Below are 24,323 nucleotides of genomic sequence, written 5' to 3'. Positions count from 1 at the left end.
CCTTTAAAATAGTAATAGAGGGAGTATGATTAATGAGGAAAATAATAGTTTAGATCGTATCAGCCCATAACCTAGCAAGCATGCAAGATTGAAAAAGTATAGTTATAATAATATTAGCAATGTGTTTATGTTTTCATTTTGTTATCCTATTTTATTGTGGTATATATGGACAATAAAGTCTATAAATTATATCATATTTACAAAATAAATTAAGAAATTTTTTATTATTATACTCTTTTCTTCCATCAGACTGGAAGGATTTAATTTTTATTGAAAGATATTCTCAACTAAAGTTTTAAATTCAAAAAACTTGTCAAACAACTCATGCTTGAGTTTTAATAAATATATTCATGAATAATGAATAATCATCCACAAACAGAACATCACATTTGAAACTAAAAATAAAATTAATTGGTACTTGCCATATATCAAAATAAATCAGTTGAAAAAAAAAAAGTCGAAAAGGACTCAAGAGTCACTAAAGAAAAATTTCACATGTTTGTCAATATGAAATGCATTGCAATGAGACAAATTTATTCTAGATTCAAAGGACACATTTATTTTCTTTCATAAATTTAGACAAAATCAATTGACTCAGAGGATCTAATCTCCTATACTAAAGATCACTGCTAATTATTGTAGCAAAAAAGTAGATTTTGGCATATTCCCTATACTTGCAACTCTTGAAAATAAAGGATAAAGTGATGTTTCTAAAATATTTCATTGTAAAAGTTTCATTTCGGATTTTTTGTCCTTCACAAAAAAATCTGATGAGTCAAATTAAAATGTTGCATTATTCTCACGACAAAACTGATGAACAAAAAGCAAGTAGTGTTTTATCAAATAAACAACAAGAATATTTTTTAAATCAAAAGATTGAGTAAGAGTATTCAATTTTGTTTCACCAATTTTTGCAATAGGAAGTAGTTGACCATTATCAATAAGAATTCTATCTCTTCCATTATAGGGCTTAGAACTTAAAAGCATATCTGGATTTGATGTCATATGATTAGAAGCACCAATATCGGGATACCAAATCTCCTCAAGGGATTCACGAAGGTTCATGGTCACAAAAGTTTGTGGAAGGTTGTCAGAGACGAAGACATGATTCAACCTCTGTCTACATTGGGGAGTAGTGTGATTGAATTTGCAATATATTTGGCACTGCACTCCAATGCATGGTATTGAAGAGGATGTCGGCTGATGTGATGTGAAAGAATGCATTTTTGTTTCTAAGTAGGAAGTATTTCATTAGTTACTTTTGCTACAGTACTTTTTTCGTTTTCACTATCTACTATAGTATCGCAATAGTACCATCGCAATATTACTGCTATAGTACCAATCTGCTATAGTACTAGCTATCAATTCCTTAGTGGGACTTTTATTCTATCATTTACAACAATTTATGGCGGCTAATATGTTTTTTACTACTTTTCATTTTCAACTTCAAAACTTTGATCTCAGTTGAACTCACCGACACCACCTATCTTGTTTGGAAACAAGTGTTTCTGAATGTGCTTGAAAGTTTTTGAATCTTTTCATATATAGATGGCAGAGCAATTGTCCATTCTTAAACAATTGAGGGAATGGACAATAAAGTTTTGGCCAATCTGACCTACTCTACCTGAAAGAAAGAGGAAATAGCTATACTGCCTTGGATTAACGCAACGTTGTCTTGAAGCATTTTACCAATGGTGATATCTACTTCACGAAAGACAGCATGCAAGATCTAGACAGTGATTAAGGCATATTTCTTTGATAAAACTACATCCACCGCATTCTTTCTCAGGTCGAAAATTTGGAACATAAAGGAGGAAATAATGAGCATAATCGAGTATATGTAGAGGGTCAAGGCTATCGGAGACGTCCTACATGCAATTAAATAAAGTGAGTTAGATTACAACCTTGTGATGACTATTCTTTTAAGACTTTTAGAAGAATATCGAGGATATGTGAGTGCATTGAGCACTCATCAACTAAACCCACCATTGATCAACTCTGTCCTCTCCTTATGCAGGAGGAGATCAAAGTATAGAGGAGTTGTCATCCAATAAACTCATCATAGGATGCTAGTGTTTTTATTCCAATTGAAGCTGATAAAATTGAGATGGCTGTGGAGGTAGATCTCTTAGAGATCGCAGATAGAGAGGAGGTCATGGACAGTCGTGGTCAAGAATCTTTTGAAGCATATCCTTCAGAATCTTTTCATATAATTTTAATTTTTTTTCTAATTCTTTTCCATTGCCACTAATGCAAAACCAGCCATTGACTCCATATTAGCCAACATCTTCTTCAATACCATGCACTGGAGTGCAATGCTTAAATATAGCGAATTCAATCATACCGCTCTCCATTGTAGATAAAGGTTTAATCATGCCTTTGTCTCTGATAACCTTCCACAAACTTCTATGGCCATGAACCTTCATGAATCCCCTGAGGAGGTCTAGTATCCTAACATTGGTGCTTCTAATCATATGATGTCAAATCCAAATATGCTTTTGAGTTTTAAGCCCTATAATGAAGGAGATAGAATTTTTGTTAATAATGGTTAACTACTTCCTATTGCGAAACTGGTGAAACGAAATTGCATACTAGACATTGTTCCTTCTATAAAATGCACCTTGTTGTCTGTTCGTTAGTTTTGTCATAACAATAACTCAACATTCAAGTTTGACATAGTTGATTTTTTTGTGAAGGATAAGAAAATCAGAATAGAGCTTCTACGATGTAGTAGTTTTGGAACATCACTTTATCCTTTATTTTCCAGAGTTACAAGCTTAGAGAATAAACCAAAATCTGCTTTGGTTGCTATGATACTTATCAACGATCTTTAGCATAGGAGGTTAGGTCATCCAAGTCAATTAGTTTTGTCTAAGGTTATGAAAGAGAATAATGTGCCTTTTGAATCTGAAATAAATCTATCTCATTGTAATGCATATCATATTGGCAAATATGTGAAACTTTTCTTTAATAAATTTGAGTTCTTTTTGATTTTTTCTTTTCAACTGATTTATTCTGATGTATGGTAATTACCTATTAGTTTTGTTTCTAGTTTCAAGTATTATGTGCTATTTGTGGATGATTATTCTTGCTATTCATAGGTATATTTACTAAAATTTAAGCATGAGGCATTTGACAAGCATCTTGAATTTAAGGTTTTAGTTGAGTATGTCTTTCAATAGAAAATTGAAAATTTTTAATCTGATGGAGGAAAAGAGTATGATGATGAAAATCTTTTTATTTTATAGATAATATAATTCATAGAATTTTTTGTCTACATACACCATAATAATATGGGATAGCTAAACAAAAAATATAGACATATTGCTAATACTCTTAGCACTATACGTTTTCATTCTTGCATGCCTTTTAGACTGATGCGATTCAAATTGCTATTTTTCTTGTTAATCAAACCCTCTCTATTGTTGTTTTAAAGGATAAATCATCTTACCATGTTTTTTTGTATGGCTATTCTCATGACTTGTAACTTTTGAAGATATTCAGATGCTTGTGCTATTCTGATCTATAGGGTATCGCCAATCATGAGCTCTATCCTTGGTCTTTACCTTGTGTTTACTTAGAAACTTTTGGTAAATACAAAAGATTCTAATTTCTTTATCCAAATACTAGTGAAGTTTATATTTCTCAACATGTTACATTCATTGAATTCATTTTTTCGTACTCTTATCTCTTTAAATTTATTGACTCTACACATTCTCATTTAAATTTTTAATTGCTTCAAGATTTCTTGTCAAATCCAGCTCTATTAGATAATAATCTCTCTACCCTCGAAGCAATCTCACAATGTGATTTTTTTTCCTAACAATAATTTTGCTTCAATTTTTTTTGGATACTCTACTCCTAATGTTGCACCAGATTTCTTATGATTGAAAAGACTACCTACCCATAAGATCTGTCTTTCCACTTAGGATTGAGACATATGCCTCATTTGACAATCTGAAACAACTTCATGTCTATATTAGAAGATCTCATCCTTCCAAATATAAAATCAAATCTCCAATCACAGCCGAAATCACACTCAAGCTTGCACTCCTAAATTGGACAAGTCCACAACAAGGGACCTATCCCTCACTCAGACCGACTGAGACTGATCCAATTATTGGGATTGATTTCTCAGATGCAACTGAGTCACCACCCTCGTCTATACCCTTTGTCACTCCTGCATTGTCTTCTATTGACACCCATCCTATGCTCATGAGATCACTTATCCGAAAGTGAGATATATCCTCTTCCTACCTAGTTTCCATATCTCCTACTTTACCTACTGAACCCAACTCTTTTTCTGAAGTTTTTCAGCATGCATGTTGGCGATAGGCAATCTTGGATGAATATCAAGTCTTATTCTTTAATGCTACTTAGGATCTTGTGCCTTTGCCACCCTTCATGTCTTCTATTTTACCTACTGAATGTAACTGTTTTTTTGAAGTCTTTCAGCATGCAGATTGGCAACAAAAAATATTGAATGAATATCAAGCTCTACTCTTTAATGCTACCTGGGATCTTTACCATTCTTTGTTAATCTCATCAGTTGCAAGTGGGTCTTCAAAGTGAAACAGAAGGCGGATAGCTCTTTGGAGTGCTATAAAGCTTGGTTGCTCAAGGCTATAAATAGCAACTAGGGCTCGACTTCGATGAGACCTTCTTTTCGATATTTAAGTCTACTACTATCACACCATCTTGTATGTTGTTTCCTTTTCTAGGTGGTCCTTTTGATACCTAGATATTAAAAATACCTTCTTTTATGGGGTATTGTCTGAGGAGGTTTTCATAAAGTAGCCATCTAGATTTGTGCATCCGTCTTACCTCTATCATGTTTGTCACTTGTGGAAGGCTATTTATGAGCTCAAACAGGCACCTAATGTCTAGTTTCAACGATTTATTTCTGTTCCTTCTGAGTTGGATTTTCATGAGAGTGCAACTTGTTAGGATTTGATGCCTTGAGATTCAGCCCACATTGAGCCCACAGTGAGGTTTGTGGCAAAAAATGGAGTCCAACGAGACCAAGATCACCTGAAACGGAGCTCGGATGGAAGAGATACGAGCTTTTGAAGTCGGCATGAGATTCGAGACGACGGAAGACCGCCGGTGACTGGCGGCGGGTGGCAGCGGCGCTGCCGCAGGCGGCGGGGCGCGGGATGCGTGACCCACGCGGGCGGGCGGCCCAGCCGGGCGCGCGGCCCAGGCCGGTGCGTGGCCCAGGCGGGCGCACAGCCCAGCCGGGCGCGCGTCCCAACCCCACACGGGCCCGCGCACAAGCGCGGCCTGCTGGCCCTTTGCCTCGGTCCCCGTAGACCGGGCAGTCCATGGCTGGGCCTGTGGACCACGTGGGCATTTCTCACGCATTTTTCACGGTCCATGGCACTATTCCATGGACCGGAGCGCGATCTGAGGGCGTGGGTGGCTCCCGATCTTGATCCGACAGTTCAGGGGTTATCTGACTTTGTTTAGGACTCCTAATCCATCTCTAATTAAGTTTTTAACCCTTTAAAAGGGCCTAATCGGTAACAGAGAGAGGGGCGGTTCGGATTCTTGCACCGTACGAAGCCCGTACGAACCCGATTGAAGAGAGAGAGGCGAAAGTGCTTAGAGAGAAGGAGCGGGAGGCTCCTGGACAGCGGTCGCCAGGCACTTCAGGGGTTCAGGGGGCTCTTCCAAGAGAGAGAGAGCTTTTGTGAGGGGAACTTCTAGTGAGAGAGAATTGGATGTATAAGGGTTGAGGGTGAGGTCTTCTCTTGTAAAATTTTCTTTTTCATAGTGAAGTTTGCATGCCCCATGGAAGCGAGCCCTTTTGTGGCTGATCCACGTATTTTGATTGTTTTTCTTTTGTTTTGTTTCTTCTTTCTTCCTGCTGCATCGCGTGGTACTAAAAAGATCTTGGGAGGTGGTGTCCTGGCCAGACATCCACCCAACAAGTGGTATCAGAGCAAGGCGGTACAAGGACACAGATTGCAGTGGTGGTGAGCAAGACTGAAGATGGAGAAGACAGGAATAATCAAGATGGAGATCAACAAATTCGATGGTAAGAGCAATTTCTCCTTGTGGCAGGCAAGGGTGAAGGACGTGCTCATCCAACAGGGGTTGATCGATACTCTCTTATGCGATGAGAAGCCGACCACCATAGAGGTGCGGGATTGGAAACGGCTACAGATGCAGGCGGTAAGTACCATCCGCATGTACCTGGCAGATAAGGTGGTGATCCATGTGCTGAGCGAGACTTCTCCGATGGTGCTGTGGTCGAAGCTCGAGGAGTCCTTGGTGACTGCTTTTCTAGTGGAGAAGAGCACTATCAAGATGGACGAGGTCACCGCGGTGATACTCCAGAACGAGGTTCTCAGGAGGGAGAACCCAGCTTCGAGCTCATATGGTGGTAGCTCAGCTTTGGTGGCTTCTGGAGGAGTAGGAGGCGGTAAACGGAGCGACAGGAGATCGCAACGAGGGCGATCCAAGTCCAGAAGGGACTTGAGCAAAACCAGGTGTTATCGGTGTGAGGAGTTGGGGCATCTAGCCAGAGATTGCCCTCAACTTAAAAATCGGATGGTGGCTGCTGTAGCGACGGCCGGCAGCGATTCAGATGGAGATGTCTTGGAGATATCTGACGAGGTATCTACTTCTTCCCAGCAGTGGATATTAGATTCTGCATGCCCCTATCATGTATGTTGCAGAGAGGAGCAGTTTGACTCCCTGGAGAACAGTGAGGGCACTGTATTTCTGTCGGATGGATCGAGCTGTGCGATCTGAGGCATTGGGACGGTCAGTTGGAGGACACATGACGGTGCAGTGAGAAGATTGGGGGAGGTCCGATACATATTCGATTTTAGACAGAATCTTATCTCACTTAGCAGACTGGATTCAAGAGGCTACAGGACAGTAGCTGGTGGAGGAATCCTGAGGGTGCTACGCCGCAATAGGATTGTGCTGAAGGGGAAGAAGGGGAGCAGAGGACATTATTACCTGGCAGGGAGCCCAGTGCGAGGTGGAGCTTCGGGAGCCAGGCGGAGCTTAGAGCGAGGTGGAGCTCTAGGAGGCGAATCGGGCACGAGACAGGAGACTCGGGAGGACGAGAGGCGATGTCGCAAGGTGAGATTCTTATTGCCGCAGGACGATGCCCCGAGCAGGTCTCAGGTCAAGAGGAGCACAGCATACGACGGAGATGGGATCGAGCAGCCTGGCTCGACTCCCATGTTTGCCCATCCATGATCAGTAGGCGATTGCCCCAGGGCATGCGGGCGAGGAGATCCAGAAGCTCTCGGAGTTTGGAGGAGACCGAATATCGAGTCAAGATGGAGATTGTTAGGATTTGATACCTCGAGATTCAGCCCATATTGAGCCCACAATGAGGTTTGCGATGAAAAATGGAGTCCAACGAGACCAAGATCACCTGAAACGAAGCTCGGATGGAGGAGATATGAGCTTTTGAATTCGGCAAGAGATTCGAGACGGCAGAGGACCGGCGGCGACCGGCGGCGGGCGGTAGCGGTGCGGCCGCAGGCAGCGGTGCATGGGACGCGCGACCCATGCGGGCGGGCGGCCCAGCCGGGCATGCGGTCCAGGCGGGCGCACGGCCCAGCCGGGCGCGCGGCCCAGCCCCACGCGGGCCCGCGTGCAGGCGCGGCCTGCTGGCCCTTTGCCCCGGTCCACCATGGACCGGGCGGTCCACGGCTGGGCCTGTGGACCGCGTGGGCGTTTTCCATGCATTTCTCATGGTCCACGATACTATTCTGGGGACCGGAGCATGATCTGAGGGCGTGGGTGGCTTCCGGTCTTGATCCGACGGTCCAGGAGTTATCTGGCTTTGTTTAGGACTCCTAATCCATCTCTAATCAAATTTTTAACCCTTTAAAAGGGCCTGATCGGTAACAGAGAGAGGGGTGGTTCAGATTTTTGCGCCATACGAAGCCCGTACGAACCCGATTGAAGAGAGAGAGGCGGAAGCGCTTAGAGAGAAGGAGCGGGAGGCTCCTGGACAGCGGTCGCCAGGCACTTCAGGGGTTTATGGGGGTCTTCCAAAAGAGAGAGAGCTTTTGTGAGGGGAACTTCTAGTGAGAGAGAATTGGGTGTACAAGGATTGAGGGTGAGGTCTCCTCTTGTAAAATTTTTTTTTTCATAGTGAAGTTTGTATGCCCCGTGGAGGCGAGCCCTTTTTGTGGCTGATCTACGTATTTTGATTGTTTTTCTTTTGTTTTATTTTTTTTTTCTTCCTGCTGCATCGTGTGGTACTGAAAAGATCTTGGGAGGTGGTGTCCTGGCCAGACATCCACCCAATAAGTGGTATCAGAGCAAGGCAGTATAAGGACGCAAATTGCAGTGGTGGTGAGCAAGACTGAAGATGGAGAAGACAAGAACAATCAAGATGGAGATCAACAAGTTCAATGGTAAGAGCAATTTCTCCTTGTGGCAGGCAAGGGTGAAGGACGTGCTCATCCAACAGAAGTTGATCGATGCTCTCTTGTGCGATGAGAAGCTGACCACCATAGAGGTGCGGGATTGAAAACGGCTACAGATGCAGGCGGTAAGTACCATCCAAATGTACCTGGCGAATGGGGTGATCCATGTGCTGAGCGAGACTTCTCCAATGGTGCTGTGGTCGAAGCTCGAGGAGTTGTACATGGCGAAGTCTCTCACCAACACTCTTTTCCTCTGGAGACAGTTCTACCAACTGCGGATGACTGAGGGACAGAGTGTGCAGGAGCATTTGAGCCACTTCCAGAAGTTCCTCACCAACCTCCTTAGCATTGGTGAGAATGTTGAGGAGAAGACTAGGGCCCTGATTTTGCTGGCGTCGCTTCCCCCTTCGTATGAGTCCTTGGTGACTGCTCTTCTAGTGGGAAAGAGCACTATCAAGATGGATGAGGTCACCACAGCGATACTCAAGAACGAGGTTCTCAGGAGGGAGAACCGAGCTTCGAGCTCAGGTGGTGGTAGCTCAGCTTTGGTGGCTTCTGGAGGAGCAGGAGACGGTAGACAGAGCGACAGGAGATCGCAACGAGGGCGATCCAAGTCCAGGAGGGACTTGAGCAAAACCAGGTGTTACCGGTGTGAGGAGTTGGGGCATCTAGCCAGAGATTGCCCTCAACTTTAAAATCGGAAGGTGGCTGCTGTAGCGACGGCCGGCAGCGATTCAGATGGAGATGTCTTGGAGATATCTGATGAGGTATCTAATTCTTTCCAGCAGTGGATATTAGATTTTGCATGCCCCTATCATGTATGTTGCAGAGAGGAGCAGTTTGACTCATTGGAGAACAATGAGGGTACTGTATTTTTGTCGGATGGATCGAGCTGTGCGATCAGAGGTATTGGGACGTCAGTTGGAGGACACATGACGGTGCAGTGAGAAGATTGGAGGAGGTCCGATACATACCCAATTTCAGACGGAATCTTATCTCACTTAGCAGACTGGATTTAAGAGGCTATAGGATGGTAGCTGGTGGAGGAATTCTGAGGGTGCTATGCGGCAATAGGATTATGCTGGAGGGGAAGAAGGGGAGCAGAGGATATTATTACCTAGCAGGGAGCCCAGTGCGAGGTGGAGCTTCGGGAGCCAGGTGGAGCCTAGAGCGAGGTGGAGCTCCATGAGGCGGATCGGGCACGAGAAAGGAGACTCGGGAGGACGAGAGGCGACGTCGCAAGGTGAGATTCTTATTGCCGCAGGACGATGCCCCGAGAAGGTCTCAAGTTAGGGGGAGCACAGCATACGACGGAGATGGGATCGAGTAGCCTGGCTCGACTCCCATGTTTGCCCATCCATGATCAGCAGGCGATTGCCCCAAGGCATGGGGGCGAGGAGATCCAGAAGCTCTCGGAGTTTGGAGGAGGCCGAATATTGAGTCGAGGTGGAGATTGTTAAGATTTGATACCTCGAGATTCAGCCCACATTGAGCCCACAGCGAGATTCGCGGTGAAAAACAAAGTCCAACGAGATCAAGATCACCTGAAACGGAGCTCGGATGGAGGAGATACGAGCTTTTGAAGTCAGCACGAGATTCGAAGCGACGGAGGACCGCCGGTGACCGGCGGCGGGCAGCAGCGGCACGGTCGCAAGCGGCGGCGCGCGGGACGCGTGACTCACGCGGGTGGGCGGCCCAGCCGGGCGCGCGGCCCAGGCAGACGCGCGGCCCAGGCGGGCGTGCGGCCCAACCCCACGCGGGCCCACGTGCAGGCACGGCCTGCTGGCCCTTTGCCCCGGTCCACCATGGACCGGGCGGTCCACGGTTGGGCCTGTGGACTGCGTGGGCGTTTTCCATGCATTTCTCACGGTCCATGGCACTATTCCATGGACCGGAGCACGATCTAAGGGCGTGGGTGGCTCCCGGTCTTGATCCAACGGTCCAAGGGTTATCTGGCTTTGTTTAGGACTCCTAATCCATCTCTAATCAAGTTTTTAACCCTTTAAAAGTGCCTGATCGGTAACAGAGAGAGGGGTGGTTCGAATTCCTGCACCATACGAAGCTCGTACGAACCCGATTGAAGAGAGAGAGGCGAAAGCGCTTAGAGAGAAGGAGCGGGAGGCTCCTGGACAGCGGTCGTCAGGCACTTCAGAGGTTTAGGAGGGTCTTCCAAGAGAGAGAGAGCTTTTGTGAGGGAAACTTTTAGTGAGAGAGAATTGGGTGTACAAGGGTTGAGGATGAGGTCTCCTCTTGTAAAATTTTTTTTTCATAGTGAAGTTTGCATGCCCCGTGGAGGCGAGCCCTTTTGTGGCTGATCCACGTATTTTGATTGTTTTTCTTTTGTTTTGTTTCTTCTTTCTTCCTGCTGCATCGCGTGGTACTGAAAAGATCTTGGGAAGTGGTGTCCTGGCCAGACATCCACCCAACACAACTGACTCTGCCATGTTTGTGTTCCATTCTACATGAGGGATCATTTTCCTCTTATTATATGTTGATGATCTTATCATTATTGGTAGCTCCTCTCTATTGGCTTAATTTTTACTTGGCAGGCTGGGTTTGCCATGAAAGATTTGAGCCCTCTTTATTACTTCCTAAGAGTGGAAGTTTCTAATTTGACTAGTGTATTCTTTACTCAACAAAAGTAAGCTCATAATCTCCTAGAGCATCATAGTTTTTCCTCTGGCAAGCCGATCTCGACTCTTGAGCTTAACACTGATATGTCTGCTCATGAAGGTCGTTTGCTCGAAGACTCTTATACTTATCATCAAATTGTGGGGGTTTTGTAATATCTTACTTTCACTCTTCCAAACATCTTTTATGCTGTCAATATCGTGGCCTAGTTTTTGTATGCTCACATGAACCACATTTCCAAGCTATCAAGCGCATCCTTTGCTACAGTCATGATACTTTGACCTATGAACTTTAGCTTTCTCGATATCAGCATCCATCCTTAGTAGCCTATTTGGATGTAGATTGTACAAGATGTCCTAAAACTCAGTGCTTCACTTCTAATTTTTATATCTTTTTAGGTCTAAATCTTATTTTCTGGTCTGCTAAGAAACAACCTAGTATATCTCGATCAAACGCTGAAGCTGAATATCGCTCCGTTGCATTCATGCTTGCTGAGACCATTTGGATTCGCCATCTTTTTCAAGATCTTGGCATGGCTCTTATATGATTTATCTCTATTTACTGTGGCAATCTTAGCACTATTTATATTACTACCAATTCGGTTCTTCATATGTGCACCAAGCACATTGAGCTTAATCATCTTTTCCTATAAGAGAAACTTCAAATGGGCAATTTGTCCCTTCTTCACATTTTTTTCTAGTAAGCAACTTACTGATATCTTCATGAAGCTATTGTCCACTTTCCGATTTATTCTACTTCAATTCAATCTTTACATTTAACTGCAAGATGTTCAAATTGCGGGGGATATTAAAGTATTATTGTATTTATGACATTAGGTGTATTTATGGCAGTAGCATATTATGCTTATTTTATTTTTTATTTTTATATTTTATTTATACATATCCATTTATACTAAATCATCTATACATATCTTTATAAATACTAATACAATCCTAGATAGAGGTGCATTGCTTTTACCCATATTTTTCAATAATATTGAACATTTTTTCTGAATTGGGCTTAATTATTACCTTCTGATTTCTTTGATTTTGATAATCTGAACCATCATTTCTCCGACTGAAGCTATAACATTTTGCCTTTTCCTCTTTGTCCACTGGCATTACTCATTTTCAGCCTCCAAAGTTTTGTCTTGGCTATTTATTGCTTTTGTTTGATAGATTTAATTTAGATTGTGAAGCTTGCTCAAGACATTTTTCATAGGATCTATTCAGTCTATCCTCATGTGAGATTGCAAATAGACCTATTCATGGATTGGACAGCCCGGCCGCTCGGCCTGCTCAAGCTCAAAGGCTTTTGGATGGGCTGGGTCTTGGATTTTAAGCCTGGTGGCTAGGCTGAGCATAAAATATGAGCCCACCTATTAATCAGGCAGGACTCAGGATTACATCTTGAACACTGGCCTGAGCCTGGCTCTACCTAGATCTTAAATAGGTAACTCTAGGTAACTATCTCCTCCATCCTCTTCCTCCTCCGACCTCCTGCTCCTCCTCCTCCTCCGACCTCCTCCTCCTCCTCCCTCTCCCCTTCAAGCCACAGATTTCTCCCCTTCAAGCTTGAGATATGGCTTGAAGATCGAAACCCAAGTAAATACTGGGCCTGGGCTTGGGACATAGGCCTGAAGGATGAGTTAAGCTAGGCTCGGATCCAACTAATTTTAGTCATGCCTTGGGCTGAACCCGACCTGAACTTGGCCTGGCCCATCTGATGAACAGGCCTAATTAATAATTACAAAGAACCGAAAAACTTATTAGCAGAAAATTTGTTCAAATTTTTAGATTCTTCTATAGCAGCAACAGCATGATCATATTTTATTTTAACTTAAAACTTCTGAGATTTTTTTTTTTCAATTACCTTTTTATCTTCAATAGTTTCAACATATGCATGCATTTGATTAACAATTTGCATCACTTTTGAAAAGAAATCATGCATAGATTCACCTTCTTGCATGAATAAATTCTCAAACTTTCTTTTGAGAGTCTGAAGTTTAACCCTTGTTACTTCAATTTTGATAGGAAAATCTTGCTTTGGAGTAATCTGTCTCATGAGAACTCTTGGTGACTGAAACTCAATGGAAGATGGCTTTGTCCACACCCTGCTGGTTGAAGTACAAGGTTTTGTAGTCCTTTTTCTTGACATCTTTCAGTGCATCGGCTGTCAGGCCATTTGCATTGTACCCCTTGTCCACTACATTTCAAAGATCTTGGAGGAATATTGTCTTCATCTTCACACTCCATGTCATAGTTGTCTCTATTGACGATCGGAATTGCTGACTTCAAAGATCCCAAAGTCAGCACCATTTCCCATTTTGAACTCTCTCCAACTAGGCCCAAATTTCACTTTGTTACTGTAAGCTTGAATCAATAGTAATACGTCATCATACACCGGCTATTGGGTACAAGACTAACAAAAAGGAGGCGGTGGAATAATGTAAAATATATATAGACAGAGAAGAAAAATGGGACATGGAGAAGAAAAGGCGGGCTTTTTTTTTCCACTGACTCCTTGATTCCCATAAAATGGGTTTACATCGATATATATGTATATATAACCAATAGTTTGACTTGGAATAGAATAACCTGTAAACTACTACTTTGAGTAGGACAAAGGTTTAGTTTTTTAGGGGGATTCTATATCAGGTTCTAGATATGTAAATAAAGCTAGAAACAGTTGAAGTGGATGCGTACTACCACTGGGATTCCAAAAGCTTGTCACCAACTAAAATATGTTTCTATGTCAAGAGTTCCAGCTTTAGCATGATAACAAACTCTGACTTCAACTCATATTAGGATTTGGCCTCTTCTCAAACACTATAGGAAGCAATCCCAACTTTGGATCTACATGTCAGCATTATGTAAACGTACACGTCCATATACCATGCAGGGCTGCCCTGATGGATCGTGAAGCAGAAGGCTAGGTTCTATCTTGTAGATTTTGGCCACACTCTAGGGATTTATATGACGTGGCTGGAGTGCTAGTGTCAGGTATCAATACGCTTGGGAGCAACGTTTGCTGTATCACCTGTACTGCCCAATACGGGGCATATCATACCATATCAATATATGCCATACCATGCTATATTGACATTGTAAAAAGATAGTACCAGTATGCGAACCAGTACCGAGATGGTAAACCTTGCTTTGGAGCTTTGTTTGAGAGATTTGTGATGATGGAGGAGGTCGCCAATGCACTCCATTGGTTGCATGGCATACTTGAGATGTCATGTGGGGATTCCTCCAGTCTGTAATGAATGAATCTTATGACTGTTGTGCTTGTTGTGGACTTGCTATGTTGTAGACTCCTGCAATGGTGGTCTCATATACGTCTGGTTGTTGACAATATCTGCCCTCCCATGAGAGCCATATTTGTATGTGTATATGGATATTTTGTATGTGCTTTATGCTTCTACGCTATGCCTTTTGACATATTCCCTCATTATTATATGCATTATGTCATTGCTACAGCTCATTTTCATGGAGGCAGTTATGCTGGACTGATGAAATGATTCAGCTAGTGTTCATGATATCACATGCAACTCAGACGGCTCACCGATGTTTAACAGTGAGTTACCATTGCAGATGGCAATGAATTTGGATCGATGATGATGACAAATGGTGACCTGACGGGTTTTGGTTTGGAGGTACACATTAAAGTGGCCAGACTACTCAGATGATGATCGACATATATCTGAACCAAATAGGTGCTGCATATATGTTACATTTTTTTGTTTTATTTTGTAGAAATCTCTTAGCATCATCATGTGCTGATGCTATGACATGACTATTATATTATAGTATTGATCTTGTTTTGATTCTGGTCGGTTGCAAATTTGGATGGCCAAATGGCAACCGTTTCAACCAGCTGGTGAGGCAATGATCAGACATTGGTTTCTGGCAGCCTAGAGCTGGTATAACAGGCCATTATTACATGTATCCGCATGACCAATGGATGTAATGATCAGACATTGGTTTCTTGCAGCCTAGACCTGGTATAACATGTCATTATTACAAGTATCGGCATGGCCAATGGATGACTAATCATTGTATGCCTACCTTATATCCAGCATTAAGGTCAGTGTAGCCATCTACATTCAAGTACGGAGATCAATTTAATTAGTCACCTGCTGTTGCATCTCCGGTCATCATCCATGCATGAGATGGATGAAGTTGGCACATATAAGATAGTTTATATGCTTGACAAATTTAAACTTAGTGGTCTGATATTCATTTCGAGGAGTTGGGCTATCAGATATTGGGTTCAGTTTCGATCACCATCATTGCATGAAATGGCTGCAAACAGTAATGCATTTTACATTATTGCACATAATGTTATGTGCATGTGGATTAGATATTTGTCTTTGCTTTATTGCATATGTTTCAGGGGATCAACAAGCAAGCTCTGGATCCAGGCACTTCATTTGTTTAAGGTGAAAGTTGAGCAGTGGATAACCTACAGTGGTATCAGCATATCCGGATATTAGCTTGACACTCAGAGAGGTGAGCCATAAGGTATGTTGAAGCATGTTTCTATTGTCCCATATTATCTTTGTAAACCTGAGCTGCACCAAAACTGAACTTTACGTGCATACGTATCAGGGTTGGAAACCATCATTGATGTCTTATAATTAATGTGTAGTTGTTACTTTTGCATTGGAGATTTACATTCCTTCATGTTCTTTAAATAGTCACATATATTGACATCTATAATCAAATTATGATGATTCTAACATTTAATATTCAATTAAACATTTTATCTCAGAGTTTCCATTTTTGTCATTTCTTAACTTATCAACATAGGCAATATGAAAACTCCTGTATGTATGATATAATCAATATCCAAATTTACCCAAAAGTATCATGGACTTGGTTAATTGCTGAGAAATCTTCCCTCCGACAAACAAGAATGCTTTTAAAAATTAACTATTTCTTCTCGCCGGAGGTCAGCATATCTACACGCCAAATTTTGCAATTCCAACTTTTGATGCAGCCAAAAGCATTAATACTTTACAACTATTTAATTTTCTTGATATCCGAGAGATATGCAATTTGGCAATTTTCTCTTTCCAGCAGTTGATTTGATTGGACATCTTGTGGAAGTTGGACAAGTTTTCATTTCCAAGCATCAAATCTACGGTGCATCATGCACCAACTAAACAAGAAGATACAGAATATAGTACTCTCTATCAGCTTATTCAAAATATTGCATGAATATAATTAGTGTCATCTAATTATATTGACATATGTTGATCTTTATAATCATACAAATTCTTGATGTACCATCCATCCTATAATAGATTACAGTGCATCATCATTTAACTTAAATCATGTTACTTAGCAAATTTACTTCTCTTCCAACTTCTGATTGCTAGAGGCCTTTGGCACTTAGCAAATTTTTTCATTTCGACCATTAGCATGCCCAACCCTTTCAGGATTAGTCAATCTATGCTTTACAAATAACCTTTCCAGTACCAGTGGGCGTTCAGTACTCGGCCAACTTTTTCTTTCTAGACTTTAGGCCATACGAAGTCTCTCACAGATGGACAAGTCTTCTTTTCAAGAATATATTTGTGTTGGATGGATGTCTGGTCTGGACACCACCTTTCAAGATCTTTTCAGTATCACGCGATGCAGCAGGAAGAAAGAAAAAGCAGAACAAAAAAAAAATAATCAAAATATGTGGATCAGCCACAAAATAGCTCGCTTCCATGGGACATGCAAACTTCACTATGAAAAAAAAAATTTACAAGAGGAGACCTCACCCTCAACCCTTATCTACTCAATTCTCTCTCACTAGAAGTTCCCCTCACAAAAACTCTCTCTTTTGGAAGACCCCCTGAACCTCTGAAGTACCTGACGACCGCTATCCAAGAGCCTCCTGCTCCTTGTCTCTCAGCGCTTCCGCCTCTCTCTTCTCTCTTTTTGGGTTCTGCGTGGCTGAGAAAACGAACCACACCTCTCTCTGTTCGTCACAGGCCTTTTTAAAGGCTTAAATTGGGTTTAAACCTAATTAGATTAGATTTAAATCTCCTAAACAAGCCAAATCACGCTCCTGAACCGTCGGATCGTCATCGGGAACTCACTGGGCCGTTCGATCGCGACCGGTCTACAGAATAGTACCGTGGACCGCGTGAAATGCGTGAAAAACGCCCACGCGGTCCACAGGCCCAGCCGTGGACCGCTCGATCCACGATGGACCGATGTAAAGCGTGGGCCCGCGCACGGGCTGGGCCGCGTGCCCGGCTGGGCCGCCTGCCCGCCTGGGTCATGCGTCCCGCATGCCTGGGTCGCGCGTCCCACGCGCCGCCGCCTACGGCCACGCCGCTGCTGCCCACCGCCGGCGGTCCTCCACCACCTCGAGTCTCGTGCCGACTTCGAAAGCTCGTATCTCCTTCATCCGAGCTCCGTTTCGGGTGATCTTGGTCTCGTTGGACTCCGTTTTTCACCGCGAACCTAGCTGTGAGCTCAATATGGGCTGAATCTTGAGGCGTCAAATCCTAACAGTTTGCATATGATGGATCATATACACTGGACACGTAATTAAGCCTAATATAATGATGCATCTTAAACGTTCTTATTACATTATGTACTGCATTAACGGCATTTAATGTTACAATAATAAGCTGTGCTATGATCTGGAGTTTGCTACACCTTAGAAAACATGTATCCTCACCTGATTAATCACCTCATGGTACAGGACAGCCATTATATGCAGCCATCCAATATAATATGCACTATGTATTCATTCGTCAAGGAATTATTATGATGTTATTAATATCATAACATATTGTTTTTGTAAGCATATTATAGCTTTACTATTTGTAACAAAATAGTAAAGATGTAATATTATGATAACAATTATTAATCCTACAATGTGGTCACACCTTCTATAACGTGATTAGGATCATATGATATCACACAAGAGCATATTATTATAATACTATGCGATATTATGATATTATCATATTATATTATATTATAATAAATAAAATGAAATAATATTATATTTGCAGTATACATCATTATCATATATTGTATTATACCATTATAATTTATCTATTATTAAATTAATACTCTAATCAGTAACATTATATACTATAAATAATAGTTTTTTGTTATTGTAAATGCATAAATTTACTTTATCTCTTTCTCATGAATTAGCCAAACACAGAAATTCACATGGGATAGAGGGGATAGCAACGCCAAACTTGTCACTTTCTAGAAAATTTGCCTTTATGCCTCAATGAGTAACTAAACAGCATGTTCCAAAACCTTCTCAGCATCCAAATACATTATTACATACAGCTGGATTTAAAAACATTTTTAACAAATATAAAAATATATCTGAAACATATAAAATCAGGTCGCGTTCACTCCATCTGTTTTTATTTCCCTAAAATTAGGTCTAACATGTTCCAGATGGGCCATAGAGCCATGGCAGAAAACTAAAATACTGCTAATTTTTGCTATGTTACCATGGAACCACATCCATGCAGGCTTCATTTAATGATCATACTTACTCTTCTGCCATATTGTCTCTTCTTTGCTTTTATCTCATCCAAGGCATGGTCCATAACAGACTAAATGTTACCAGTAGAATGAAGTTTATTTTAGGCCCATTGTTTTTATTTGTCTTTGATACGGATATACTGTAGGCCCTTGAACCAGAGAAGATGTAGTTATCATCAGAGGTCCCAAACCTGAAATTCCCATTAAGGCTCCTCAGATACTCTTTCACATGCAGTGCTTGCTTTTACCATTCTAACACCATTCTGACTCAATTATGTGTTCCTTTCATGTCGACAGGGAGGAGTAAAGCGACCGTGGACCACGCCCAGATGTTTTTTATGCATTTTGGTGATGAGCAAGGACATTGAATGCAGTCCCAATTCAAGACCAGACTGCCCTGGAGATGGTGATCTTGTCGCCCAATCCAACAACAGTTTGGCAAATGGGCTCTTCTCTTCCACTGCTTCCAGTAAGCTTGGCACAGGGAGATCCCCACCAATTTGATTGAAGAAAGAGCAAGGGGGGGCATTGAGCATCAAATATTAAAGGCAGAATTTCCTGTGATAGGATAAGCATTGGAGGGATATCACTGAGCAGCCTAACCCACACAAACTTGTTCTGTATGGCTTCACCTATGCATTATGAAGTGAGAAATCTTCCACAAAGACAACTAAGAACATTAATATTTCCGGCCTCTGTTACGTGGTTTAGAACTCACATATTAGCTGCTTTGGCTTCAAACATTGTTTTGGCTTATGTTATAGAAGCATTCTGAATTGGTTTTTTGATGCCATACTACCACTGGTTGCAAACTTGCCACCCCGTTCTCACTTCCGTCCACAAACATTTCCTTCACATTAATTACAGTATTGGACTCTCGGCCTCGAATGATGCTTCATGGCGTTCCAATTATTTGGCTACGTAGGGACACATTAGTTAGTGTTACTGCTTCGATCCGAAGGGTATGGATCAGCTCCCAATTTGAAGGGGATTTTGGGTACGTGGGAATGAACAACAATTAAAATGTCACATTGGGAAATGTGGGACGTGCCGCGGCCATACTACCTTAGGGTGCTGTTTACCAGAATAAATGCAAGTATGCAGCATTAGAAGTGTCACAAAACAAAAAGCCGAACAAAAACTTGGGGCGATATATAATGAGTACATGCCATATGAACAAGTTGAAGTAGGATTGATTCAAAAATCATTCATATATATTTGATTTTTTTCTTTTTCCCTTATTTTCTGATGAAAGATATCTTTAGTTCCTTCTAAATAATTCAAGATTTTCATTACTGCAATTACAATCTCAAATCTTTAAATTTGCTTGTTCATGGCCCGCAACACACATGGGTTTGGGTTTTTTTTGGTGCAGAAAAGTGATTTACTTTCTTTCGCAACATCAACTATTAGGTACTACAATAGCCTTTTGGAGATCTATGCACATGCAGAAAGAGAAAATATTGGAGTGCTTTGAGAACTGTATATCTATTTGGAGAGCTATGTAAGACGTACTTGATGATTGATATTGCGAAAAAAGATGAATCAATCTTTTGTGTAGAAGATATATACAATCTAAACTCCACCTGCGGAGAGAGAGCAACATGCAGAAATTAGTAACCCAACTATTTTGTGGGCTGCCTATGCTTGCCCACGGGGGTACAGGGACACCATTTTTAATTAAAATTCGTTGTCAACTTCTTCCTGACTTTTTTTCACCAGCATCACCCTCGCCTCTTCCTCGCTCTCCTAGACAAGGGCACGTCCCGCGCCACGAGGCCACGCTTCTCCTCAGCCGGGTGGATCTTCGCCAGCCCCAAGCTAAACAAACACCCTCTGCCATCTCACGTCGGCTTGCCTGGCACCACTCGAGCTTGGTCGATCTATAGTCATATATAGAACGGTTGCTAAGTCATGACAAACTGCATCCTTGCGTGTTTGCCAGTACAGAAAATTAGGATGACGAGATATATAAAATATTAACAACATTGCATTGTTTTCTTTCGGCCAAAACACTATAAAATCTCATATGTCTTTAGCATCGGCTAGTGTTTGGCATTTGGCAAAATTCTTTGTATAATGCCGGGAGTGTAGAAAATTTGACATGGAGTGCACTGCCTTACCCAACCGGCCTACATAGTGTCCTCGTAACATAATGTGACGTGCATCACTGCACATCAAACCGGGCATCTAAAGACATAAAGAAAATAGGGATAGTATCTTATTTTATTATCGAATATATTTAATATATGTCATAAATTATTTTTTAAATTAAACATGATAAAAATAGTTTTTTCCTTCAAAATAAAGTATTTTTACTATTTTAAAGTCTAGTTGGATATTGCGAATGCTGTTCTTCTCTCTTTCTTCTTCCTCATTTTAGTGAGCTTCTAAGTATCTGGATATCCGAAGTTTATTCTGTAGTGAGAATTATTCATCTAAAACTTTTAGTTAGCATCTAGATAATATTATCCATCCAAACAACTTATTCTACTCGTCAAGTAGGTTCAAAGGGAGTTTTTTCTTTAGTTCTAAATATAACATATCATATAAATTTTTTTAAAAATTATATAATAAGTTAAGATATCATAATTTCTATTTGTTATGGCTTTTGATAATATTATGACATCCAAAATCAAAATTATAATATTATAAGTTCATATTATAACATTGTAGGTTAAAATTATGACATCCTATAGATAAAATACTTCCGTAAAATAGTTTTAATAATATAATAATATTTTAGATCAAAATTATGATATTATAGGTTATTATTATAACTTTCTATAAATAAAATATTTCTCAAGCATATTTTTTTGATATTTTTATAATATCTTGAGTTAAAATTATGAGATTTTATACTAATATTATATGACATTCTATATATAAAGCATCTTCTAAAGATAGTTTTGATAATATTATGATATTTTAGATCAAAATTATAATATTTTAAAATAATATTATGATACCTAAAATATAAAATATATTAAAATTAATATTTTTTAATAATTTTATGACATCCTAGATCAAAATTATGATATTCAATATTAAAATTATGATATCTTATAGATAAATATCTCTTAAAGATAGTTTTAATAATATTATGACGTTCTAGATCAAAGTTATAATATTTTATGTTAATATTATGAAATACAGAAGGTAAAATATCTTAAAATTAATATTTTTTGATAATTTTATGACATCCTAAATCAAAATTATTACATTCTATATTAAAATTATCGATATTATATAAAAAATATCTTTCAAAGATAGTTTTAATAATATTATAATATTTTAGATCAAAATTATAATATTATATATTAATATTATGATATCCACAAGATAAAACATCTAAAAATTTGATTTTTTTGATAACATTATGATGTGTTAAATCAAAATTATGATATTTTATATTAAAATTATAATATACTATAGATAAAATATCTTTAAAAGATAATTTTGATAATATTAACATATCTTAGACCAAAATTATAATATTTGATATTAATATTATGATATCTAGAATGTAAAACACCTTAAAATTAATTTTTTTGATAATTTTATGATATTTTTTATCAAAATTATGATATTTTATATTAAAATTATGATATCTTATAGATAAAATATCTTCTAAAGATAGTTTTGATTATATTATAATATTTTAGAATAAAATTATAATATTTATATTAATATTATAATATATAAAAGATAAAATACTTTAAAATTGATATTTTTTAAAAATTTTATAATAATTTAAATTAAAATTATAATATTCTATATTAGAATTATGATATCCTGTAAATAAAATACCTTTTAAAGATAATTTTAATAATATTATGATATTTTAAATTCAAATTATAATATTTGATATTAATATTATGATATCTAGAAAGTAAAATACCTCAAAATTAATATATTTTGATAATGTTATGATATTTTAGATCAAAATTATGATATTCTATCTTAAAATTATGATATTCTATGGATAAAATATATTTTAAAGATAATTTTGATAATATTATCATATTTTAGATCAAAATTATAATATTTTATAATAATATTATAATATTTAAAAACTAAAATACCTCAAAATTGATATTTTTTGATAATTTTATGATATCTTATATCAAAATTATTATATTCTATATTAAAATTATGATATTTTATAAATAAATATTTTTTAAAAATATTTTTGATAATATTATGATATTCTACATCAAAATTTTAATATTTTATATTAACATTATGACATCCAAAAGGTAAAATACATCAAAATTGATATTTTTGATAATTTTATAATATCTTAGATTAAAATTATGATATTTTATATTATAATTAAGATATATTTTATAAAAAAATATCTTTCAAAGATAATTTTGATGATATTATGATATCTTAGATTAAAATTATAATATTTTATATTAATATTATATAAAAAAGATAAAATACCTCAAAATTGATATTTTTGATAATTTTATGATATCCAACAATAAAATTATGATATTTTATATTAAAATTATAATATCTTATAAATAAAATATTTTTAAAAATTTAGTAATATTATAGATCAAAAATTATAATATTTGATATTAATATTATGATATTTAAAAGATAAAATATCATAAAATTAATATTTTTGATAATTTTTTGACAATCTAGATCAAAATTATGATATTCTACATTAAAATTATGACATCTTATAGATAAAGTATCTTTCAAAAATAGTTTTGACAATATTATGATATTTTATATTAAAATTATAATATTTTATGATAATATTATAATATTTAAAAGATAAAATATCTTAAAATTAATATTTTTTGACAATTTTATGATATTTTAAATCAAAATTATGATATTATATTTTAAAATTATGATATTCTATATAAAAAATATTTTATAAAGATAGTTTTGATAATATTATGATATTCTAGATTAAAATTATAATATTCTAGATTAATATTATGATATCAAAAAGATAAAATATTTTAAAATTAATATTTTTGATAATTTTATGATAATATTATGATATCCTAGATCAAAATAAATTATGATATTTTAAATTAATATTATAATATTTAAAAAGTAAAATATATCAAAATTAATATTTTTTTAAAAATTTTATGATATCCTATATCAAAATTATGATATTCTATACTAAAATCATGATATCCTTTAAGTAAAATATATCTTAAAAATAGTTTTAATAATATTATAATATTTTAGATTAAATTTATAATATTTTATTGATAAAAATTTTAAAATTAATCTTTTTTATATTTTTATAATATTTTAGATCAAAATTATGATATTCTCTATTAAAATTATTATATTTTATATATAAAATATTTTTTGAAGATAGTTTTGATAATATTTTTATATCTTAAAGTATAATTATGATATTATAAATTAATATTATATCAATCTATAAGTAAAACATCTTCCAAATATTTTTATTGATATTTTTATAATATCTTGGATCAAAATCATGACATTCTGTATTAAGATTATGATATGTTATAGATAAAACATCTTTCGAAGATAGTTTTAACAATATTATGATATTCTAAATTAAAATTATGATATTTTATATTAATATTTTGACATCTTAATAGGTAAAACATCTTTTAAATATTTTTTTAATAACTTTATAATATTTTAGCTTAAAATTATGATATTTTAGATTTAAATTATAACATTCTATAAGTAGAAAATATCTTTAAATATAGATTATAATATTTTAGATCAAAATTATGACATCTAA

The sequence above is a fragment of the Elaeis guineensis genome, chromosome 8, assembly GCF_000442705.2.
Source record: "Elaeis guineensis isolate ETL-2024a chromosome 8, EG11, whole genome shotgun sequence".
In the NCBI taxonomy this organism is placed as follows: Eukaryota; Viridiplantae; Streptophyta; class Magnoliopsida; order Arecales; family Arecaceae; genus Elaeis; species Elaeis guineensis.
This window is presented reverse-complemented; position numbering follows the sequence as displayed.